The sequence below is a fragment of the Mobula birostris genome, chromosome 4 (genome assembly GCF_030028105.1).
Source record: "Mobula birostris isolate sMobBir1 chromosome 4, sMobBir1.hap1, whole genome shotgun sequence".
Lineage (NCBI taxonomy): Eukaryota > Metazoa > Chordata > Chondrichthyes > Myliobatiformes > Myliobatidae > Mobula > Mobula birostris.
The window spans coordinates 17971780-17995352 of NC_092373.1; the positions used below are offsets into that span (position 1 = coordinate 17971780).

Consider the following 23573-nt stretch of genomic DNA (forward strand, 5'->3'; position numbering starts at 1 on the left):
ACTTCTCCGGGTTGAACTCCATCTGCCACTTCTCAGCCCACTTCTGCTTCCTATCAATGTCTCTCTGCAATCTTTGACAATCCTCTACACTATTCACAACACCACCAACCTTCGTGTCATCTGCAAACTTGCCAACCCACCCTTCTACCCCCACATCCAGGTTGTTAATAAAAATCATGAAAAATAAAGGTCACAGAACCGATCCTTGTGGGACACCACTAGTCACAACCCTCCAATCTGAATGTACTCCCTCCACCACCACCCTCTGCCTTCTGCAGGCAAGCCAATTCTGAATCCACCTGGCCAAACTTCCCTGGATCCCATGCCTTCTGACTTTATGAATAAGCCTACCATGTGGAACCTTGTCAAATGCCTCACTAAAATCCATGTAGATCACATCCACTGCACTACCCTCATCTATATGCCTGGTCACCTCTTCAAAGAACTCTATTAGGCTTACTAGACATGATCTGCCCTTCACAAAGCCACGCTGACTGTCCCTGATCAGACCATGATTCTCTAAATGCCTATAGATCCTATCTCTAAGAATCTTTTCCAACAGCTTTCCCACCGCAGACGTAAGGCTCACTGGTCTATAATTACCCGGACTATCCCTACTACCTTTTTGAACAAGGGGACAACATTTGCCTCCCTCTAATCCTCCAGTACCATTCCCATGGACAACGAGGACATAAGGATCCTAGCCAGAGGCTCAGCAATCTCTTCCCTCGCCTCGTGGAGCAGCCTGGGGAATATTCCGTCAGGCCCCGGGGACTTATCCATCCTAATGTATTTTAACAACTCCAACACCTCCTCTCCCTTAATATCAACATGCTCCAGAACATCAACCTCACTCATATTGTCCTCACCATCATCAATCTCCCTCTCATTGGTGAATACCGAAGAGAAGAGAAGCAGCCAGAGCACTGTCAATCGACGCTTGGCCCACCAAGTTCATGCCAACCATTAAGTACTCAAGTTACTTCAACCATAACCAAATACCACTTTATTGTTCCCATATTCTCAAAGTTCAAAATAAATTTTATTATCAGAAAACATACGTCACCACATACAACCCTGTGATGCATTTGCTGCAAGTGTGCTCAGCAAATCTATAGAATAGTAACTGTAAAAGGATCAATGAAAGACCAACCAGAAGAGAAACCGTGCAAATGCATATAAATAAATAGCAATTTAGTTATTTAGAACAAAAATAATATAATAGAACAAAAAGAATTTTTTATTCTTTCTTACTTCTCCTGTAATATTTGTATATCTGTGTACTTGTAATGCTACTGTGACATGTTAATTTCCTTTGGGATCTATAAAGTAGCTATCTATCTATCAATAAATAATGAGAACTTGAAGTAACAGGATAAAGAGTCCTTAAAGTGAGATCATTAGTTGTGGGAACATCTCAATGGATGGGCAAGTGATTGCAGTTATCCTCCTTGTCCAAAAGCCTGATGGTCGAAGGGCAGTAACTGTTCTTGAAACTGCTGCTGAAAGTGCTGAGGCTCTTGTACATCCTATCTGAAGGCAGCAGCAAGAAAGGGCCTGGGTGGTGCGGATCTCTGTTGATTGGTACTGTACTGCTTTCCTGTGACAGTGTTTCATGTAGATGCACTCAGTGGTTGGGAGGGCTTTACTTGTGATGTAACTGGGCCTAATCCACTACCTTTTGTAGGATTTTCTGTTCAAAGGCATTGATCTTTCCCTACCAGGCCACCATGCAGCCAGTCAATACACTCTCCATTACACATCTAGAGAAGTTTGTCAAAGTTTTAGATGTCACGTCGAATCTTCGCAAACTCCTGAGGAAGTAGAGGTGCTGTACTTTCCTTGCAATTGCATTTCTATGCTGGGTCCAGGACAGATCCTCTGAAGTAGTATCACCCAGGAATTTTAAGTTGCTAACCCTCTCTACGTCTGACTCACCAAAGAGGACTGGCTTATCGACCTCTAGTTTCTCTCTCCTGAAGTCTATAATCCGTTCCTTTGCCTCAACAATTCCTGCCAGACTCAGCCACTCACCTCATAAAGCAGCTTTCCTCAGACAGCCTTAAATTAGTTGAATTCGAATTCCCTCTGCAGTAGTTATATTTTCACACACATCTGAATATAGGGACAATTTACAGCGGCTAGTTAACTATCAACCAATCCCACTTCAGGATGCATTAGGAAACCCAGGAGAACGCAGGAGTATGAATGAACAGAGTGGACATGAGTAGAATGTTTCCTGCAGTTGGGTAGTCTAGGACCAGAGGGCAGAGCCTCAGAATACAAGGAAGTCCCTTCAGAACAGAATGAGGAATGTAATGGGATCCTGAATTATCCCTATGAACTGTGCTTTTAAAAAAGAGAGAGAGAGAGAGAGATATAGAGATGTCCAACACAGACACCTTGTTATTGAGAGAGAGAGAGGCGAAGTGCTCACGGTTTGTTTGGAATTTCTGCAAGGACACTAGCAACTTCTAAGTTCCTACAGAGAGAGAAGGGAGGAGCTGCTTGATGGTCAGCTGGTGTTCAGCACAACAGTATTTAAACCAGTGTAATTGCTTGTTTCACAGGGAAGGACACGCAGACGCACAAGGGTGTGGTGAAGTTTCCACTATCTTGTTTAGGTGCCCACGAGTGTGGGACTGTGGATCGATCACAAGGTATCAATCTGTTATTATTAGTGCGTGAAAGAGCGACCCTGTGGAGTCTACTAGTGTGTCTAACCCTCGCCTGGGTTGGTAGACTATCACTCGAAGACGGTGCTCTTAAGTTGGTCAAGTTTGGCTAACTTGGAAGTTTCAGAGGACAACGGGAAGATCGACGGCATCAGCTCACCTGAAGAACCAGACACCTCTCTCTCTCCATCACTACTCAACTCCATACCACGAACTGAACTGAACTTTACCCATCATCGTAAGACTGTATCTATTTATCCCTAGGCTTGAAAAAGCTTGGTTTCTATATTTCCACACTTATATACATACAATCTTTGCTAAACTGTTTGATATATCTGAATTTATATTACTGTATTGCATAATTACTAATAAATAGTATTAGTCAATACCAGACTCCAAAGTGTTTTCCATTTCTGCTGGTTCTTTAACCTGTTATGGGGTGCGTGACAGGAAGAATTTCTCTAGACAGACGGCGGTGAGTCTGTGGAATTCATTGCCACTGACGACTGTGGAGGCCAAGTCATTGGGTATAATTAAAACAGAAGCTGATTGGTTCTTGATTAATAAGGGCATCAAAGGTTATGGGGAGAAGGCAGGCGAATGGGGTTGGCAGAGGTAATAAATTAGCCATGATCAAGTGGCAGAACAGACTGGATGGGCTGAAAGGCCTAATTCTGCTCCTATGTCTTACAGCATTACGGTCAAATAAACTTTGTGTGGACAACACGAGAAGTCAGATTTGTACCTGGACACACAATCACAGTGAATGCTGAATTAGGTTTCACTACACACAATGTTGATGTAATAACAACTTCCCCAAAATCTTCATGATTGTTTGAGGGTGACAAAATTGCCACACATTTTCTGATATTTATTTGCTGAGTAACTTCTCTAAAGTACAAGAGATGACGTACTCTCCAGGAGGCTACAAGTGTTAAGACTAACTTGCAAGGGCTAGAATTTACAACACTGGAAAAGGAAACTTCAGAAAGGATATCTTGACACAAGGACTGAAGTAAGTGATGGGCTTTCAATTGTTTTAATGTAAAAAAACAAACAAACAAATCAGTTATTGTCAGAACAAAAGTTAAAAACACAACAAGGAAACTATTACTTGCTGGCTTACGTGCACGCAAAATAATGGGTCAAAATCAAGCCCTTTATGGAGACGACACGATCAGATCTACATTCATAATCAGTAAACTGGAAATACATATTAGTAGGTTTTAAATAGAAAAACAGAAGCTAAAGCCAGACAAAAGAAAACAGAATTTAACATATTTGGTAGAACCCTTTCAATATGCATAACAACATCCAAAAATAGCACATTTAGACATGTAAGGAACCAGTTCAAAAGCTTCCAGCTTGCAAAAACTATGACTGAAAACTAGACTGTACAAGGATCCTGGTTATGAGGATTTGGACTTGCATGTATTGTAAACTCAGATCTTAAAATACTGCTTAATGTACTTATTGGTTTATTAAAGCAATTCAAAACAGGGTGCAGGCTATAGTGTGGGGCAGGCTCAAGAAAGAGAAAATCATGGAGGTGAACAGAACTTGGGGGTAGAACCTGTGGGTTAACTAATTATTTTATACTTTAAGAATCACGAGATGCAGGTTCCATTTCTTTCCCAAATGCATCATGGTGAACTTCAGTTTTCTTGACTAAAGCATTGCTGGTTATGCCAGATAAGGTTTATGGTCCAATCAATACAGAGCTGCCTACCTGAACCGTACTTTCCCAGCAACTGTAACACTGTATCTGCCATTTTACGACTTCAAGGTAATTACATTTTACAAGATCTGTCTGGATGGTACAGGAAGAAAAGGTTTTTCACTCTTTTCTGAGCACATGCTGTGTGACAGCTGCTGTACAGTCCAATAAATGGACCTGTGATGATCCAGGCTTGTAACTGGGTTACGGTGAAGTCACGGTTCGGATGGAGAGGGTATGTGAAGGAGGAAAAGGGAGAAGTGGGTTGTGTCGTGACTGCTGAAGAGCTAGAAATCATCCTTCAAACAGAGGTGTGGAGAGAGGTAGAAAGGTGGATAGTGTAAGGGAATTATGTAGACGAATGAAACATTTGGAAAATGATGAGATGTCTATGCACTTGTTTCTGTTGATCAATATTGGGAGACTGTTGCCTCACTCAAAACAGACCAGGAAGCGATCTCATTGAACATGGCAGAAAGAATATAGAACATGGCAGCTGATGGATGGAAGGTGCAGGCCAGGAGAATGCCATCCTTATTCCGTCCAGGGGAGGGGTGAGAGCAGGGTTATAGAAACTAGATGAAATATGCTCAAGAGCTCCATTCACAGTTCAGGAAGAAGAAAGACGTCGTCAGTTCTCATGGCCTCAGCCATTATAGTCAGTCTCTCCTTCCTGACTAGCTGAGTTTTTCCAATATTTTCTGTTTTTTTATTTCAGAATTCCAGCATCTGCAGAATTTTCTTGACTTCCTTGGTTCAGACAGCAAGAAATAGGCCATTTAGCCCATCAAGTTAATGTCAATCATCACTGAGTCATATTTCTGTTCACAGAGTCATAGAGTGTCACAGCACAAAAACAGACCATTTCATCTACCTAGTCCATAAGAGCTCTATCTTCAGCCTAATTCCATCATCTGCATCTGGTCCATTTCACTAAAAACCCTAATCAAGCTTATCTTAAATGTAACAATTGAACCAGCATCTACCACATCCACTGGCAGCTCATTCCCCATTCTCACCATCTTTAGAGAGAATACATTCTCGATACATCCCCAACACCATTCAGATTCTACCAACTAGCCACAGAGCCATGGTAACTTATGGCAATTAATGCACTCACTGTCCTATTTGTGTTTGGGATATGAGAGGACTCAGATGAAATCCTCCCTTGCACAGGCAGTGCAAGGGAAGGAACCCATCAGGACTCTTTTAAATCTCTCTTCCCTTATCTTGCATCAGTACCCTCTATTTCTGAATTCCTGATCCCTGATTCCTGGGGATAAAGACTACGACCGTCCACCTTATCAATAAACTTCTATGAGTTTGCCTCCCTTTTTTTCTCCATGCTAAGAATGTGCAAATAGATAGAATTAGTTTGAATTGGGATCACATTCAGCACTGATGCCATGGGCAGGAGCATTTGCCCCTGTGCTGTATCGTTCAATAATCTAAATTCAGTGTTTTAAGTCACAAACGAGAAAATCTGCAGATGCTGGAAATCTGAGCAACAAGTGACACACCTGCCCCTACACCTCTGCACTCACTGCCATTCAGGGCCCCAAACAATCCTTCCGGGTGAGGTGACACTTCATCTGTGAGTCTGTTCAGGTCATATGGACGACTTTTAAAAACTTACAGAAGGAAACTAAGAAAGTCATTAGGAAAGAAAAGATGAATTATGAAAGAAAGTTGGCAATTAACATAAAAAAGGATACTAAGAGTTTTTTTTAAATATATGAAGAGTAAAAGAGTGACACGGGTAGATATGGGACCAATTGAAAATGATGCTGGAGAAATTACAATGGACAACAAAGAGATGGCAGAGGAACTAAATGAGTATTTTGCATTAGTCTTCACTGTGGAAAATATTAGCAACATACCTGATAGCCAGAGGTCTCAGGGAATAGAATTAGGTACAGTCAAGATTACTAGAGAGAAAGTGCTTGGCAAGCTAAATGGACTAAGAATAGATAAGTCTCCCGGACCGGATGAGGTGCACCCATGGGTTCTGAAGGAGGTGGCTTTGGAGATTGTGGAGGCATTGGAAATAATCTTCCAGGAATCAATAGACTCTGCCATGGTTCCGGAGGACTGGAAAGTCGCAAATATAGTTCTGCTGTTTAAGGAAGGAGGGAGGCAGCGCAAAGAAAATTACAGACCTATTAGTCTGACATCGGTAGTTGGAAAGTTATTGGAGTCGATCCCCATGGACAAGGTTATGAAATACCTCGAGGTGCATGACAAGATAGGCCCAAGCCAGCATAGTTTCATGACGAGAAGATCCTGTCTCACCAACCTTTTGGAATTTTTGAGGTAATCTCAAATAAGATTGACAAGGGAGAGGCTGTGGACGTTGTGTATTTGGATTTTCAAAAGGCCTTCAATAAGGTGCCGCATAAGAGGCTGCTTAATAAGATGATAGCCCATGGAATTACAGGAAAGATATTGAAATGGGTGGAGCATTGACTGAAATGCAGAAAGCAAAGGGTGGGAATAAAGGGATCCTATTCTGATTGGTTGCCGGTTACTAGTGGTGTTCCGCAGAAGTCGGTGTTGGGGCCGCTTCTTTTTACAATGTATATCAATGACTTAGACTATGGATTAAATGGTTTTGTGGTTTTGCGGATGACACCAAGGTAAGGTGGAGGAACAGGAAGTGTTGAAGAAATGGAAAGGTTGCAGAGAGACTTGGTCAGTTTAGGAGAGTGGGCAAAGGAATGGCAGATGAGATACAATGTTGAGAAATGTACGGTTATTAATTTTGGAAGAAAAAATAATCGGGCAGATTATTATTTAGATGGGGAGAAAATTCAAAACTCGGAAGTGCAAAGGGACTTGGGGGTCCTCATGCAGGATACCCTAAAGGCTAACCACCAAGTTGGATTGGCAGTACGGAAAGCGAATGCTATGTTGGCATTCACTTCAAGAGGAATAGTGTATAAGAGTAAGGAGGTGTTGATGAGGCTCTATGGGGCACTGGTGAGACCTCATTTGGAATATTGTAGCAGTTTTGGGCCCCCTATCTTAGAAGGGATGTATTGATGTTGGAGAGAGTTCAGAGAAGATTTACAAGGATGATTCCTAGAATGCAGGGGCTAACATATGAGGACCGTTTGTCGGCTTTTGCACTGTATTCATTAGAGTATAGAAGAATGAGAGCGGATCTCATAGAAACATTTCAAATGTTGGAAGGGTTGGACAGTGTAGATGTGGAAAGGCTGTTTCCCTTGGTGGGTGAGTCCAGGACAAGAGGGCATAGTCTTAGAATTAGAGGGTACCCAGTTAAAACAGAGATGAGGAGATTTTTTTTTAACCATAGGGTCGTGGATTTGTGGAATTTGTTGCCACATACAGCTGTGGAGGCCCGGTCATTGAGGGTGTTTAAGGAGGCGATTGATAGGTATCTAATTAGTCAGGGTATCAAGAGATATGGGGAAAAGCTGGAAACTGGAACTAGATAGGAGAATAGTTTAGCTCATGGTGGAGTGGCGGAGCAGACTCGATGGGCTGAATAACCTCCTTCTGCTCCTTTGTCTTGTGATCTTGTCATATATCGTGCTTGGTGCTCCTGGTGTGGCCTCTTGTATATCGGTGAGACCCATCGTAGATTGGTAGTCTGCTCCACCGTGCATCTACGCTCCATCTGCCAGAACAAGCAAGATCTCCCAGTGGTCACCCATTTTAATTCCACTTCCCACTCCCATTCCGATATGTCCAGCCATGGCCTCCTCCACTGTCGGGATAAGGCCACACTTAGGTTGGAGGAACAACACCTCATACTCTGGGTAGCCTCCAACCTGATGGCATGAACATCAATTTCTCAAACTTTCAGTAATGCCTCCCCCCACTTCATTATTTCCCATTCTCTTGTCAATCTCTCATGTTATCCCCTTGCCCACCCATCACCTCCCCCTGGTGCTCAACCCCTCCTCCCCTCCTTTTTCTTTCTTCCATAGCCATCTGTCTCTTTCACTAATAAACATCCCAGCTCTTTGCTTCATCCTTCCCCCTCCAAGCTTCACCTATCACCTGGTGTTTCACTCTCGTCCCCCCACCATTCAAATCTACTCCTCAGCATTTTCTCTCCAGTCCTGCCAAAGAGTTTTGGCCTGAAACGTTGACTGTACTTTTTCCATAGATGCTGCCTGGCCTGCTGAGTTCCTCCAGCATTTTGTGTGTGTGCTGCTCCATGTTTTAAGTACCATGTTCAGAGTAGGTTCCATGTTCCAGATTCCAAGCTCCATGTTCTAAGCTCTGAGTTCTAAGTTGCAAATCTAAAAAACAAGTGGAAATGCTGGAAATGCTCAACAGGTCAAGCACATCAAGCCACATGAAATGGAATTAATGTAAGAGCGATGTAAACAGTTCCATGATGGTCAGTGTACACTCTGTGGGTAGAAGTGCCTATCTCCTTGCTGTATTACTCTGACTTCTTCTATTCCATTCTTAAGTTCTCTAAAACATTAACCACTTCTAATTTTTCATTGCTCAGAAATGGACAACAGCACAGACTCTTCAAGGAACCTGAACTGCCACAATTTGCGTGACCCCACTGTCACCACAGTGGCCATTCCTCTCTTATACTCCATGGTCTTCATCGGAGGATTCGTGCTGAACATACTAGCTGCCTGGATCTTCTGCCAAATAGCAAGTCAGTCCAGCTTTGTGATTTACCTCAAGAACACTGTGGCAGCTGACCTGCTGATGGTAGTTACACTTCCGTTTAAAATCCTCTCTGATGCACCCCTCCAAACAATACAGTTGGAAGTATTTGTTTGTCGTTACTCTGCCATTGTGTTCTACAGCAGCATGTATATCAGTATAATGTTCCTCGGCCTGATCAGCCTCGACCGGTACCTGAAGATTGTTCAGCCTCACAAAAATTTCTTCCTGCAGAAAGCAACGGTTGCCAAGGTGATCAGTGTGGGCTGCTGGGTTTTCGAGTTGAGCTTTGCCCTGCCAAATGTAATTTTGACCAACGTGGACCCCACATCCGTAACTACTGCAAACTGCAAAAACTTGAAAAGTGATTTTGGGCGTACTTGGCACGAAGTTATAATTATCAAATGCCAAGTTATTTTCTGGGTTGTTTTTCTCCTTCTCACTCTGTGTTACTTAGCCATTTTAAAGAAATTATATTGGTCCAAACAGAAATTTCAGAAGGACTCTAGAACCCTGGTAAAGAAAGCAAACCGTAACATTTTCAGTATTCTGGGTGTCTTCTTCATCTGCTTTGTGCCGTACCAATTTATCAGGGTCCCGTACGAAAAAAGCCAATTGCCCGCAGATGACTGTTCCATGAGCAATAGACTATACTATGCAAAGGAGCTCACACTGCTCCTGTGTGTATCCAATGTTTGCCTCGATCCAGTCATCTACTTCCTCCTGTGCAAGGCTTTCGTCAAACAACTGAAGTTGAAAATGAAAAGGAACCTGGCTTTCAAGCAGTGAAAAATGAGGAAAAACCCTCAAATAACACATCCAAACAGACTCCTGCTTACAGCAAATTAACATTCCAAGTTCTCAATGAAAATTTATCCACACTCTCCACTGACACAACTACCAAAGAACTTATTCAGTTGAATGCACCACGGAACTCAGCAGCTGTTTTGACATTACCTTCTCAAGCTGAAAAAAAAAGGGCACAATAGCATGAATTATCTTTCACTTTTTCGAATCACACACCCAAGACAGCCAGTCTTCTTTTCCTCCAAAATTCCTCTGGCGATAAATCATTGTTTAGTTCCAACATTGAATGCGTTTAGTTAATTCATCCAATTGGTCAAATGATGAGGCTCCTGTGCCGATGTTTGGCCAAACCCACCCGAACCTTTCCATGCACCTGTTAAATGCCTTTAATGTACCTGCCTGAGCCATTCCTCTGGTAGCTCATTAGTAATACAGACTGCCCTCCCGGTGAAAAATTTGGTCCTCACGTTCTTGGCCTCTAGTTCATGGTTCCCCAGCTCTGGGAAAAGAGTCTGCAGATAATCCTATTTATGGCATTTATGAATTTATTCAACTCCATAAGATCACCTGTCATTCACATGCATTCCGTGAAAAATATTCCAACCTGCTCAACTCTTTATGTGCAGTAACTCAGTCCGTTGAATCACAACGACATCCCTGTAAATCTCAGCACTCCTTCCAGCCTCATAGCATCTTTCCTATAACAGGATGACCAAAACTGATCATGATATTCCAAATGTGGCATTACTAGCCTGTTAACAACTGGTTCATTTATTCTTCGCTTCCACTTCTGTCCAGAAATTTATGAACTAATCCAAAGCAGCAACTTTGACAAGAGCAGGGAAATCAAGAGACTTTGGTACATTTCCAATCAAGATGGCACGTACATACAATGCTCCCACAGTTGACATCTTCTGCATGGACCGTGAAATTATTTATTTCTCTTCTTTTACGTCTTTTACATCTGTTTTTTGTCTGCAGTCTCCAGAATGATTCCAGGAGGCAGCAGTAGCAAGCGTGAACGTCGTGATGAGAAGACTGCGGGACAGGGACAGAACGCAAAACAATATTTGACTCCATTTTGCCAATTAAAACTTCTGTTGTTTACCAATTAAAGGGACGAGGGAGACTGAAACAGCGAGGCGAATGCGGAAGGTGAGTGGTGATCACTGGTGAGATCACTTTGCTGCCGGAGAGGGAAGACTGTGTGGCCTGCCCCTGTGCCCAGAGAATGTTACCCAGGTTTCCTGCATTTTGGATATGGATGTGGACCTGGACTATGGACATTTTTTCAGTCTTAAGAGTTTTTATATCCTATGTTATTTTGCTCGATCTTTCTCATTTTTTTGTGAAGTGGTGGGGGATTTTGGGGGGGGGGGGTCAATGTGCCTGGTTCTTTTGTTTTTTTTTGTGTGGGGGAGATTTGTGGGTTGAGGATCATGCTGCTGTTCTTTTCTTTCTTGGGTTCGTGGCTATCTGAAGAAGAAGAATTTCAGGGTTTTATACCTTGATAATAAATAGACCTTTGAACCTCGATGACTCTGAAGCTGAGCTGCAGTGGGCATTGCATACATTTCTGGCACAATATGTTAAACTGAGTTGATTCTGTTTCCAGAGCAGGGAAACCATGAAGGAAATCATCATTTGGATGTTACAGACTGTTTCAGTGCAGAGGGGTGTGATGGCTGCCTGCCTTTTGATCACTGGTGGGATCACTTTGCTGCCAGAGAGGGGAGACTGTGTGGCCTGCCCCTGTGCAGAGGGACAGCACTCAAAATGGGCAGATCCAGCCACCCTCAATATATTTGCATGAAATTACATACAAGTGGAAAACAAGAATGCAGGTTTCCAACAGTAAGGTTGGAACATTGCATATTTTCAATATTAAATTTCTGCCATTAGAAATTGTACAGAGTTGCCTTCTTCAAATTAACGTCGATAAAGTAAATTTCTATGAGAAACAAATATTAAGAAGTAGCACACACAAAATACTGGAGGAACTCAGCAGATGAGATGAAATAGATATGAAATAATCAGTAGAAGACAGAAAGGAAATAAAATATCAATGCTGAAAAACGAGATACTAATACAGAAATGCTGATTATACAAAGCTGTCTAATTCAATGCTTGGTCTAGACGGCTGGATATATATAAAAGTGAGGATGTAATACTGAGGCTATATAAGGAACTGGTCAGACCATATTTGGAATATCGCAAGCAATTTTGGGCCTTACATATAAGAAAAGATGTGCTGGGTAGTATTGGAAAGGAACCAGAGGAGACTTGCAAAGTTGATCCCGGGGATTGAAGAGATAATATACTGTATGACGAACATTTGATGGCCCTGGGACTGTACTCGCTGGAGTTTAAAAAATGAGGTGAAACCTACTGAATATTGCAAGTCCTAGATAGAGTGGACATGGACAGGATATTTCATACAGTGAGAGAGTCCAGCACCAATTAGCACAGCGATAAAATAGAAAGACCTCCTTTTATAACAGAGAAGGGAGAGATTTCTTAAGCCAGAGGGTGGTGTATCTATGGAATTCATTGTCACAGACAGCTGTGGAGGCCAAGATCAAAATTCAGACAAAATTTTATAATCAGAGTACATATATGTCACTACATACAACTCTGAAATTCATTTTGCTGTGGGCATACTCAGTAAATCTACAGACTTGTAACTACAAGAGGATCAGTAAAAGATCAAATAGAACATTGAATCACAGTGGATTTAATTTGGCTTTTTTTTGACACTGATCAACAGAAAACAACTCTTTTCTGTCAAAGTAAAAACAGACCTCTACAAAGTAATCTAAATTAATTACAAATGTAAAATGAAAAAATATTGATTGTACAAGTCAGTATTTAGTAGATGTACCTTTGGCAGCAATTATAGCCTTGAGTCTGTGTGGATAGGTCTCTATCAGCTTTGCACATCTGGACACTGCAACTTTTCCCCACTTTTCTTTACAAAACCACTCAAGCTCTGTCAGATTGCATGGGGATTGTGAGTGAACAGCCCTTCTCAAATCCAGCCACAAATTTGCAATTGGATTCAGGTGACTTGGTCACACCAGGACATGAACTTTGTTGTTTTTAAGCCATTCCTGTTAGCTTTGGCTTTATGCTTGGGGCCATTGTCTTGCTGGAAAACGAGTCTTCTCCTAAGTTGCAGCTCACTTGCAGACTGTAATAGATCTTCCTCCAGGATTTCCCTGTATTTTGCTGAATTCATTTTATCCTCTACCATCACAAGCCTTCTAGGACCTGCTGCAGTGAGGCATCTCCACAGCATGATACAGCCACCACCATGCTTCAAGGTAGATATGGTGTACTTTTCATGATGCATGGTGTTTCCCTTATGCCAAACATAGCATTTAGTCTGATGGTTTCATCAGACCACAAAAACTTCTTCCAGCTGACTTCAGAGTCTCCCACATGCCTTCTAACAAACTCTAGCTGAGTTTCATTTGAAGTTTTTTCAACAGTGGCTTTCCCTTTGCCTCACTCCCATAAAGCTGCGGCTGGTGAAGCACCTGGGAAACAGTTGTATGCACAGTCTGTCCCATCTCAGCCACTGAAGCTTGTAACTCCTCCACAGCTGTCTCAGGTCTCTTGGTGGCCACGCTCACTAGTCCCCTTCTTCTACGGTCACTCAGTTTTTGAGGACGGCCTGCTGTAGGCAGATTTACAGCTGTGCCATATTTTTTCCATTTCTTGATGATTGACAACTGCACTCCAAGGGATATTCAGTGACTTAGAAATTTTCTTGTATCCATCTCCAGACTTGTGTTTTTCAATAACCTATTCGCAGAGTTGCTTGGAGTGTTCTTATGTCTTCATGGTGTAGTTTTTCCCAGGATACTGACTCACCAGCGGTTAGACCCTCCAGATAGAGGTGTACTTTTACTGCAATCAATTGTCTGTATCGTGCTCTATTGTTCTTCGTCCTACTCTTTATTATATGTCTCTTAAATTTATCCCCTCGCACCTTAAGCGCTATCTTCTCGTATTAGACATTATGACCCTGCTGCCCACTCTATCTATACACCTCATAATCTTATAAAACTGTAACAGGTTTCCTTCCAGCCTCCACCACTCCAGAAAAGAAACTAAATCAAGTTTATCCACCCTCTTCTAATTCAGGTAGCACCCTGTTAAGTTCCTTCTGCATCCTCTCCAAATCCTCCATATCCTTCCCATAACTGAATGCAATATTCCATATGCAGCCTGGCCAGTTTTTTAGAGCTAGAACATAACTGCTTGACACTTGAACTCCATGTCTTGACTAATAAAGTCCAGCATGCAATACGCCTTTTTTTTAAAACACCCATATAACCATATAACAATTATAGCACGGAAACAGGCCATCTCGGCCTTTCTAGTCCGTGCCGAATGCTTACTCTCACCTAGTCCCACCAACCTGCACTCAGCCCATAACCCTCCATTCCTTTCCTGTTCATATAGCTATCCAATTTTACTTTAAATGGCAACATCGAGCCTGCCTCAACCACTTCTCCTGGAAGCTCCTTCCACAGAGCTACCACTCTCCGAGTAAAGAAGTTCCCCCTTGTGTTACCCCAAAACTTTTGCCCCCTAACTCTCAACTCATGTCCTCTTGTTTGCATCTCCCCTACTCTCAATGGAAAAAGCCTATCCACGTCAACTCTATCTATCCCCCTCATAATTTTAAATACCTCTATCAAGTCAACCTTCTACGCTCCAAAGAATAAAGACCCAACTTGTTCAACCTTTCTCTGTAGCTTAGGTGCTGAAACCCAGGTGACATTCTATTAAATCTTCTCTCTACTCTCTCTATTTTGTTGACATCTTTCCTATAATTCGGTGACCAGAATTGTACACAATACTCCATATTTGGCCATACCAATGCCTTGTACAATTTTAACATTACATCCCAACTCCTATACTCAATGCTCTGATTTATAAAGGCCAGCGTACCAAAAGCTTTCTTCACCACCCTATCCACATGAGATTCCACCTTCAGGGAACTATGCACCATTATTCCTAAATCCCTCTGTCCTACTGCATTCTTCAATGCCCTACCATTTACCATGTATGTCCTATTTTGATTAGTCCTACCAAAATGTAGCACCTCACACTTATCAGTATTAAACTCCATTTGCCATCTTTCAGCACACTGTTCTAACTGGCCTAAATCTCTCTGCAAGATTTGAAAGCCTACTTCATTATCCACAACACCACCTATCTTAGTATCATCTGCATACTTACTAATCCAATTTATCACCCCATCATCTAGAGCATTAATGTATATGACAAACAACATTGGACCCAGTACAGATCCCTGAGGCACACCACAAGTCACCGGTCTCCAACTTGACAAACAGTTATCCACCACTACTGTCTGGCGTCTCCCATCCAGCCACTGTTGAATCCATTTTACTATTTCAATATTAATACCTAACGATTGAACATTCCTAACTAACTTTCTGTGTGGAACCTTGTCAAAGGCCTTACTAAAGTCCATATAGACAACATCCACTGCTTTACCCTCGTCAACTTTCCTAGTAACCTCTTCAAAAAATTCAGTAAGATTTGTCAAACATGACCTTCCACGCACAAATCCATGTTGACTGTTCCTAATCAGACCCTGTCTATCCAGATAATTATATATACCATCTCAAGGAACACTTTTCTTTAATTTACCCACCACTGACGTCAAACTTACAGGCCGATAATTGCTAGGTTTACTCTTGGAACCCTTTTTAAACAATGGAACAACATGAGCAATACGCCAATCCTCCAGCACCATCCCCATTTCTAATGACATTTGAAATATTTCTGTCAGAGCCCCTGCTATTTCTACACTCCCTCAAGGTCCTAGGGAATATCCTGTCAGGACCCGGAGACTTAGCCATTTTTATATTCCTTAAAAGTGCCAGTACTTCCTCTTCATTAATCATCATAGTTTCCATAACCTTCCTACCTGTTTCCCTTAAATTACACAATTCAATATCCTTCTCCTTAGTGAATACAGAAGAAAAGAAATTGTTCAAAATCTCCCCCATCTCTTTTGGTTCCACACATAGCTGTACACTCTGATTTTCTAAGGGACCAATTTTATCCCTCACTATCCTTTTGCTATTTATATAATTGTAGAAACCCATTGGATTTATTTTCAACTTACTTGCCAAAGCAACCTCGTATCTTCTTTTAGCTTTTCTAATTTCTTTCTCAAGATTCTTTTTATATTCCTCAAGCACCTCATTTACTCCATGCTACCTATACTTATTATAGATATCTCTCTTTTTCCGAGCCAAGTTTCCAATATCCCTTGCAAACCATGGCTCTCTCAAACTTTTAACCTTTCCTTTCAACCTAACAGGGACATAAAGATTCTGTACCCTCAACATTTCACCTCTAAATGACCTCTATTACATCCTTCCCATAAAACAATTCGTCCCAATCCACTCCTTCTAAATCCTTTCGCATCTCCTCAAAGTTAGCCTTTCTCCACTCAAGAATCTCAACCCTGGGTCCAGACGTATCCTTCTCCATAATTATATTGAAACTAATGGCATTGTGATCACTGGATCCGAAGTGCTCCCCAACACATACCTCCGTCACCTGACCTATCTCATTCCCTAACAGGAGATCCAACACTGCCCCTTCTCTAGTTGGTACCTCTATGTATTGCTGCAAAAAACTATCCTGCACACATTTTACAAATTCCAAACCATCCAGTCCTTTTACGGTATGGGCTTCCCAGTGTATGTGTGGAAAATTGAAATCTCCCACAATCACAACCTTGTGCTTACTACAAATATCTGCTATCTCCTTACAAATTTGCTCCTCCAATTCTCGCTCCCCATTAGGTGGTCTATAATACACCCCTATAAGTGTTACTACACCTTTCCCATTCCTCAATTCCACCCAAATAGCCTCCCTAGACGAGTCCTCTAATCTATCTTGCCTAAGCACCGCTGTAATATTTTCTCTGACAAGCAATGCAACTCCTCCCCCTCTTGTCCCTCTGATTCTATCACACCTGAAGCAACGCAATCCAGGAATATTTAGTTGCCAATCACACCCCTCCTGCAACCGTGTTTCACTAATAGCTACAACATCATATTTCCAGTTATCAATCCATACTCTGAGCTCATCCACCTTTCTTATAATGCTCCTCGCATTAAAATAAATGCATTTAAGAAATTTTCCACCTCTTACTCTCTGTTTATCACTGACGGTGCAAACAACTTTACTATCTCCTTTTTCTTCCTTCTCCCCTACATCTGTTCCTACACTCTGATTCCCCTCCCCCCTTGTATCTAGTTTAAATTCACTGGAGACTCTCTAACAAACCTACCTGCAAGAATATTTGTCCCCCTCCAGTTCAGATGTAAACTATCCCGCCGGAACAGGTCCCACCTTCCCTGGAAAATTGCCCAATTATCTATAATTCTGAAGATCAACTTGCGCAGCCCTTTCAGGGAGCGCTGGACTTAGGACCCCAATATCCCTCTGTGAATCATTGCTGTTCAGCTTTGAACTTGAACGTCAAGAGACAGCGTGGTAGCGTCATGTTTAGCATAATTGCGTTACAGCACCGGCAGCCACTGATGGGACTTCCATTCCTACCGCCCTCTGTTAGGAGTTGATACATTCTCCCCGAGACTGCGTTGGTTTCCTCCCATATTCCAAGGAAATCTGATCAGGGTTACGGAGTTGTGGACATGCTATATTGGAGCCAGGGGTGTGTCAATACTTGCGGGCTGCCCATAACCCTAACACAAACAACGCATTTCACTGCAGGTTTCACTGTCCATGTAGTAAATAAAAGCTAATCGTAAAAACATTAATGTTAATCTCATCTGAAAATGGAACTGATGCAATAGGACCATTACAAATGTAACACGGCCATCTTGAATGTCAGCAAAGAAATAGCCAAACCTCAAAGTATAAGTTTAACCACGCTTCCTCTTCTTCTCCCAAGTGCAAACCTTACAAAATTCTGAGATGCAAACTTATGTTATAACATTGTTGCATTATGAATGCTTAAGAAAATATCTGCAAGGTAGAATTTTAAGACCATAACATTGGAGAAACCCCATGTGCAACCTTCGTTTCAGATTAATGATTGTGAAAACATGCTGTTTGCAATAAAGGAAGTTTTTTTTTACTGAAGAGATTAAGATTGCGCTGATGCAATTTATTAGATCAAATCAGTCCGAGAAAATAGAAACATGATTTCTCAATTTATAAATGTTTTACTGAAGGTTTCAACATAAATTAAAGGTAGAAGCAATTCCTTTTTGGTTTTGAAAACAAATGCAATTCGAGATCTCTCTCCCCCCCAAAAAGAGATGAGAACTGGACTACACAACTTCTGTTAAGGTTAATGGCTAACATCAACCAGTGTAGATTCACAGCACTGAAACATAATTAACCTCACTGACTTGCAAACACTTTAGCAAGAAGGTGGCGAATTTGTGGAAGTCATTGCTACAGATGGCTGCAGAATGCATTGAGGGGGAAGGTCTAAGAAAAAGGACTGGTAGGCTGGGTAACAGCTTCTTCCCCCAAGTGGTGAGACTTCTGAAAACCCTGCCACCATCCAGTACACATTTTTATGACAGCGCCCGTAGCCGTATACTGTTGTATATTTAACTATATGTTATATATGACCTTTTTGTCAACTTGTACATCACAAGAATATTTTTATTATCTATTAATACTATTGTGTTAATATTACTTTATGCATTGTATGTGATATGTGTACTGTGTTTACACCTTGGTCCCAGAGGAATATTCTTTTGTTGTATACATGTGTACGGTTGATTGACCATAAACTTGAAGAAGAACATGATAACTAAAGAAGGGTTCCTGATTAGTAAGGACATTAATAAGGGAAGAAGGCAGGAGAATGGGTTTGCCAGTGATAATAAATCAGTTATGATGGAATAGCAGAGCAGACACGATGGGCTGAATGGCCTAATTCTGCTCCAATGTCTATAGGTCTTAAATGAATAAATCATCCAAAACTGAAGTGAGTACATACAAGTTTAGAAAACTGTAAACCCCCCACTTTACAACTGGCTGGAGTACATGAACAAATAAAAACTTTGACTTTTAACAGTATTGACAGATCTTGGTAAGGTAAACAAATGTACAAACGTTTGTACTTTGCTTTCTGGTTTATGCAAAGTAATAGCTGCTGTTGGTTATTTTTTTCCAAACAACCTCAGAGCCCAAAACTGTTTTCTCTTAATCTTGCAAACAGCACTTGAACAAGTCGCATTAAAATTCCTAATTGTGTCATTCACCACTACTTAGAGCTGATTCTCTGACCTACAGACTCACATTTAATGACCCTTTATAACTCATGTTCTCAGTATTATTTTTATTTTCAGTTTCACTGCTAATGTAATGGCCTCTCTGTAATGTTTCACTGCTAAAGTAATGGTTTCTCTGTAGCAGCAATGTTTGGGTTATGACAGGAGATAACGGGGCTTTGGAATGAGTGCTATCCAATGAGAGGCATGTTGTTTTTTCTTGTGGGTCTGGGAGCAGGGATTTTGCGGTCTTTTGTCGGGGAGAGATGAAGAGAGAAGAGAGAGTTGGAAGGCTATCAGACAGAGTGGACTTGGAGTGAGGGTCCGAGGGTTGGCTACGCTTGGAGGAGGTCAACGAGGAACAAATGAACAGAACCATGAGCTCCAATGTTACGCATTAGACTGTTTTATGAGAATGGGCCCTTTTCTTTTTTTGTTTCTTTACCAACCATATAGTCAAATTAAGAATTATAAAGTTCAATCGTTTAATCACATATTGTGTACTGTTTGTTATTTCGTGGTACTGATTTGTAACAGGGGAACAAATCATGCAGCATCCACTCAGACAAGATTTTGTAAGTTTGGCTGGGCTGGGGACTGTCTTCCCCTAGATTACGCCGCTAGCCAAACCAAGGGTTACAATTGTGGGGGCTCGTCTGGGATTGATTTTGTTGCATGCTGTGTGATTACTGTGAGAATTGAAGCAGTGGGGTAGATATTCGTAGTCCAGAGGAATTGTTAATTCACCTGTTAAGTACTGTTAAAGTTGTGATTGCGGGGCAGAGGTTTGATAAAATGGTGAGTGCAGCTCTCGTTTTAATGCAGACCAGCATTGATGTAGAGGTAGCTGGGGACAGAGATTTCAAAAACAGGGTGCTATCGTTTCTGAGGAGTGAGGGAAACAAGTAGTTCCCTAAGGGGATGAACAATGCGGAGGGCTGCTGACAGCAGGTGTAACACGAGAAGGAGAGTGAGCCCCCGGGTACCTAAGCAGAGAGAGTCATTGGGAAATCTTAGCGAAGACATATTGAAGGAATGGCCTGGTGTCTCTGGAGGAACATGTTCCTAGCAATATACCAAGGAACCCCAAAAGCGAAAGGCCCTATTCCTGAAGGCTTAGAGTGTCACTACACATAGAGGGTATTTATGCTAAAGTCATACTCAACACCAGGTCACGGGTCACGTTGTTGTACCATTCGTTTTACAACCGGTATCTGAAGCATTTACCATTGACACTATTCAGGGCACTGGAGATCTGAGGGCTTAGTGCTAGTGATTATTCATACGATGGCTATTTGTCAGTAAAGTTGGAGTTCTCGGAGGCCGATGTGGGAGTTGTCTGAGGTCCTTGATACATTACTGCTGGTTTGTCTGGGCCCCATTGGAAGGGCGGCGTTTCAATTCTGGTGGGGACCAACATCCCTCTTGGGAGGAAGCTCATGGGGGCCTACAAAGAGAAGGCTGGTGAGAGCTTTCTGGGAACATTGTCCATGCACCCGACATTTCGAGCTGTTTTTGAGGAAGTGTGTGGCTGCACTGGGCCAGATACCGAATTTAGACAAAGGACTGTGTGGTTCACCCAGTCGAAGCCAATGGAAGTAGCGTGAGTGATGGGGTCCCCCAAGTTTCCTGGAGTGCCTGAGTGTGAGGCCCTCTTAGCAGATGCTCCGGAAGATCATGAGGGGGAGTCAGGATTTCCTGCTGGGGTACTGGTGAGGCCGGAATTGCAGAAGCCCTCGGTTGTACAGGCAAACAGGATGTCAAGTGATTGTCAGGAACACTACGAAGAGGGAGGTCACCTTCATGCGGGGGATGCCCCTGGCGCATCTGTTCCCGGTGACAGTAATGTCTAGTGTCCCTGTGAGACAAGCTGGGGAGATACTATTGGAAAAAGGGGTAAAGCTGACCGCTGAATCATTCGAATTCGGGGACTCCCAGATTCCTGCGGGTTGGAAAAGGAGGCTGGTAGAGAAGATGTTGAAACTGGAAGGTGGCTTTTCCACTGATGAGTTTGATGTGGGTTGTTTCACGAGTATTCGTCATACTATCCGGGTGACCAAGGACACCCCATTTAGAGAGTGGTCGCAGAGACTGGCCCCTGCAGGGGTTGAAGACGTTTGGCAGCATTTGTGTAAGTTGAGGGAAGTTGGAATCATCACTGAGTCCCGAAGCCCCTATGCATCCCCAGTAGTAGTGGCCCAAACGAAGAATGGGAAGGTGCGATGTGTGTGGACTATAGGACTCTGATCAGGTGCACCGTCCCTGACCAGTATACGGTCCCGAGGGTCGAAGATGCGCTGGCCTGTCTGAGTGTTGCGAAGTGGACTTGAGAAATGGATATTCCCAGATCTCCATAAATGAGGCCGACAAAGAGAAGATGGCTTTCATATATCCCTTGGGATTTTTCCAGTTCGAAAGGATGCCCCAGGGCATATTGGTAGCCCCTACAACCTTCCAGCAGGTCATAGAGAAGACTTGCTTGAAGTATTGGTGTACGTGGATGACCTCATCGTGTTTGGATCCACCTTGGAAGAACATGAAGCGAGGCTGCTGAAGGTCGCCTGAAAGCTGAAGAGTTAAAGCTTTCGCTAGACAAATGCCAGTTCTGCCAAACGTCTGTTAGCTACGTTGGGCACATAGTCTCACGGATGGAGTAGCTATAGATCCGGCTAAGATAGAGGCAGTGACCACTTGGCTAAGACCCCAGACTGTGAGCGCTGTGCGCTCGTTCCTCAGGTTCTGTGGTTACTATCGGAGGTTTGCGACAGGCTACATGAAAGTGAGTCACCCATTGAATCAGCTTCTGTGCAGTTACCCTCCCTTGGGGAGAGAAGGGAGGGGGAAAAAAGGACAGGAGGGTGGAGAGTATCTTAGCCCATCAGAGCCCTTTGGACCGGGGTGGGATGCAAAAATGTGAGGAGGCTTTTCAGTCGCTGACCCAGGCGCCAGTGCTGGCTTTAACAGACCCCCGATTGCCATTTGTACTGCTCATGGATGCCAGCCAAGACGGCTTGAGGGGTGTCATATATCAGGATCAGGACACTGGGTTGAGACCTGTTGCATTTGTCAGCCGGAGTCAAGAAAAACAATCCCATGCACAAGTTGGAATTTCTGGGGTTGAAATGGGCAGTGGTGGATAAGCTGAGTGACTACCTTTTACAGGGCCAAGTTTAAGGTGAGGACGGACAATAACCCCCTAACTTATATCCTGACCTCAGTGAAACTGGATGCCACAGGCCATCAGTGGTTGGCAGCGTTGTCTGCCTATGATTTCAGCCTCGTACCGAACGGGAAGCAGGGACATTGATGCTGACGTGCGCACGAAGGACTGGACAGGGACGAAGAGCAGGAGAGCATTCATGCCCCAGGGGTGAAAGCCATGTGTTAGTTTGCCATCACTGTGAAGGCAGAGGGAAAGGAGGGGCAGCATCGAGTGGCGGATCAATTGGGAGCTTCTGATGACGCCATCCCCCAAGTTTACTGCAACCTGACTGTTCTGAAGACAAATCAGCTGCCGGAATCGAGTTCAGGGGAAGTGGCAGCTGCTCAGTGAGATGACCTGGGCATCGGTACCATTTGGTCAGCGGTCGAAAAGGGAGACATGGCTCAGGCGGAGAAGACGAAACGCATGGCGGTGCCTCCATTACTGAGAGAATGATCTGGTTAGAGTTGCGGAACCAGATCCTATTCCAGGTCATGTCACCCCTGGACCGACCCCAGCGTTCCCAGCTGGTTCTGTTGGAGAAGTATCAGAGGACTGCGTTGAAGTCACTCCATGACGGTTCTGGACATTTGGGGGTTGAAAAGACCTATCAATTGCTCAGAGACCGGTTTTACTGGCCCCAAATGAAGTTGGAGGTCAAAGAATACTGCAAATCATGCATTCAATACATACGGCAGAAGACGCTGCCTACACAGGTAGCTCCCTTGTCCCACTTGCAGCACCTGGTGTATGGATTTCCTGTCGATAAAACCTGATGCCAGGAACATGGTAAATGTCTTAGTCATCACAGACCACTACACCAGATATACGCAGGCTTTCCCTACCAAGGACCAGAGGGCATCCACGGTGGCCAAAGTGTTATGGGAGAAGTATTTCACTTATTATGGCCTTCCCAGGCGGATACATAGTGATTAGGGACGGGATTTCAAGAGCAGACTCATCCGTGAGTTACTGGGCATGCTTGGAGTCGAGAAGTCAAGGGCCACACCCTATCACCCATAGGGTGATCCCCAGCCTGAGAGCTTTAATTGGACCTTGCTAGACATGCTCAGGAGCTTGGAGATCTGCAAGAAGAGCAGGTGGAGTCAACATATTGGACATCTGGTCCACAGTTACAACTGTACCTGAAATGAAGCTACCGGGTACTTGCCATGCTATCTGATGTTTGGGCGCAA

At 43.1% G+C, this 23573-nt stretch overlaps 2 protein-coding genes and 1 pseudogene across 7 annotated transcripts in view; 2 read left to right on the forward strand and 1 right to left on the reverse strand.

Moving 5' to 3' along the window:
* LOC140196185 (P2Y purinoceptor 14-like) overlaps positions 1 to 3061 on the forward strand; it is a 66146-nt gene extending 63085 nt beyond the window's left edge. For all 3 annotated transcript variants that reach the window (XM_072254961.1, XM_072254959.1, XM_072254962.1), the window contains exon 3: positions 2571 to 3061. The gene's annotated coding sequence lies outside the window, so the exon portion shown is untranslated. The remainder of the gene's footprint in view (positions 1 to 2570) is intronic.
* Positions 1 to 11186, forward strand: part of LOC140196184 (P2Y purinoceptor 14-like) — a 44673-nt pseudogene extending 33487 nt beyond the window's left edge.
* LOC140196181 (mediator of RNA polymerase II transcription subunit 12-like protein) overlaps positions 1 to 23573 on the reverse strand; it is a 720072-nt gene that overhangs the window by 329421 nt on the left and 367078 nt on the right. The window lies entirely within an intron of this gene.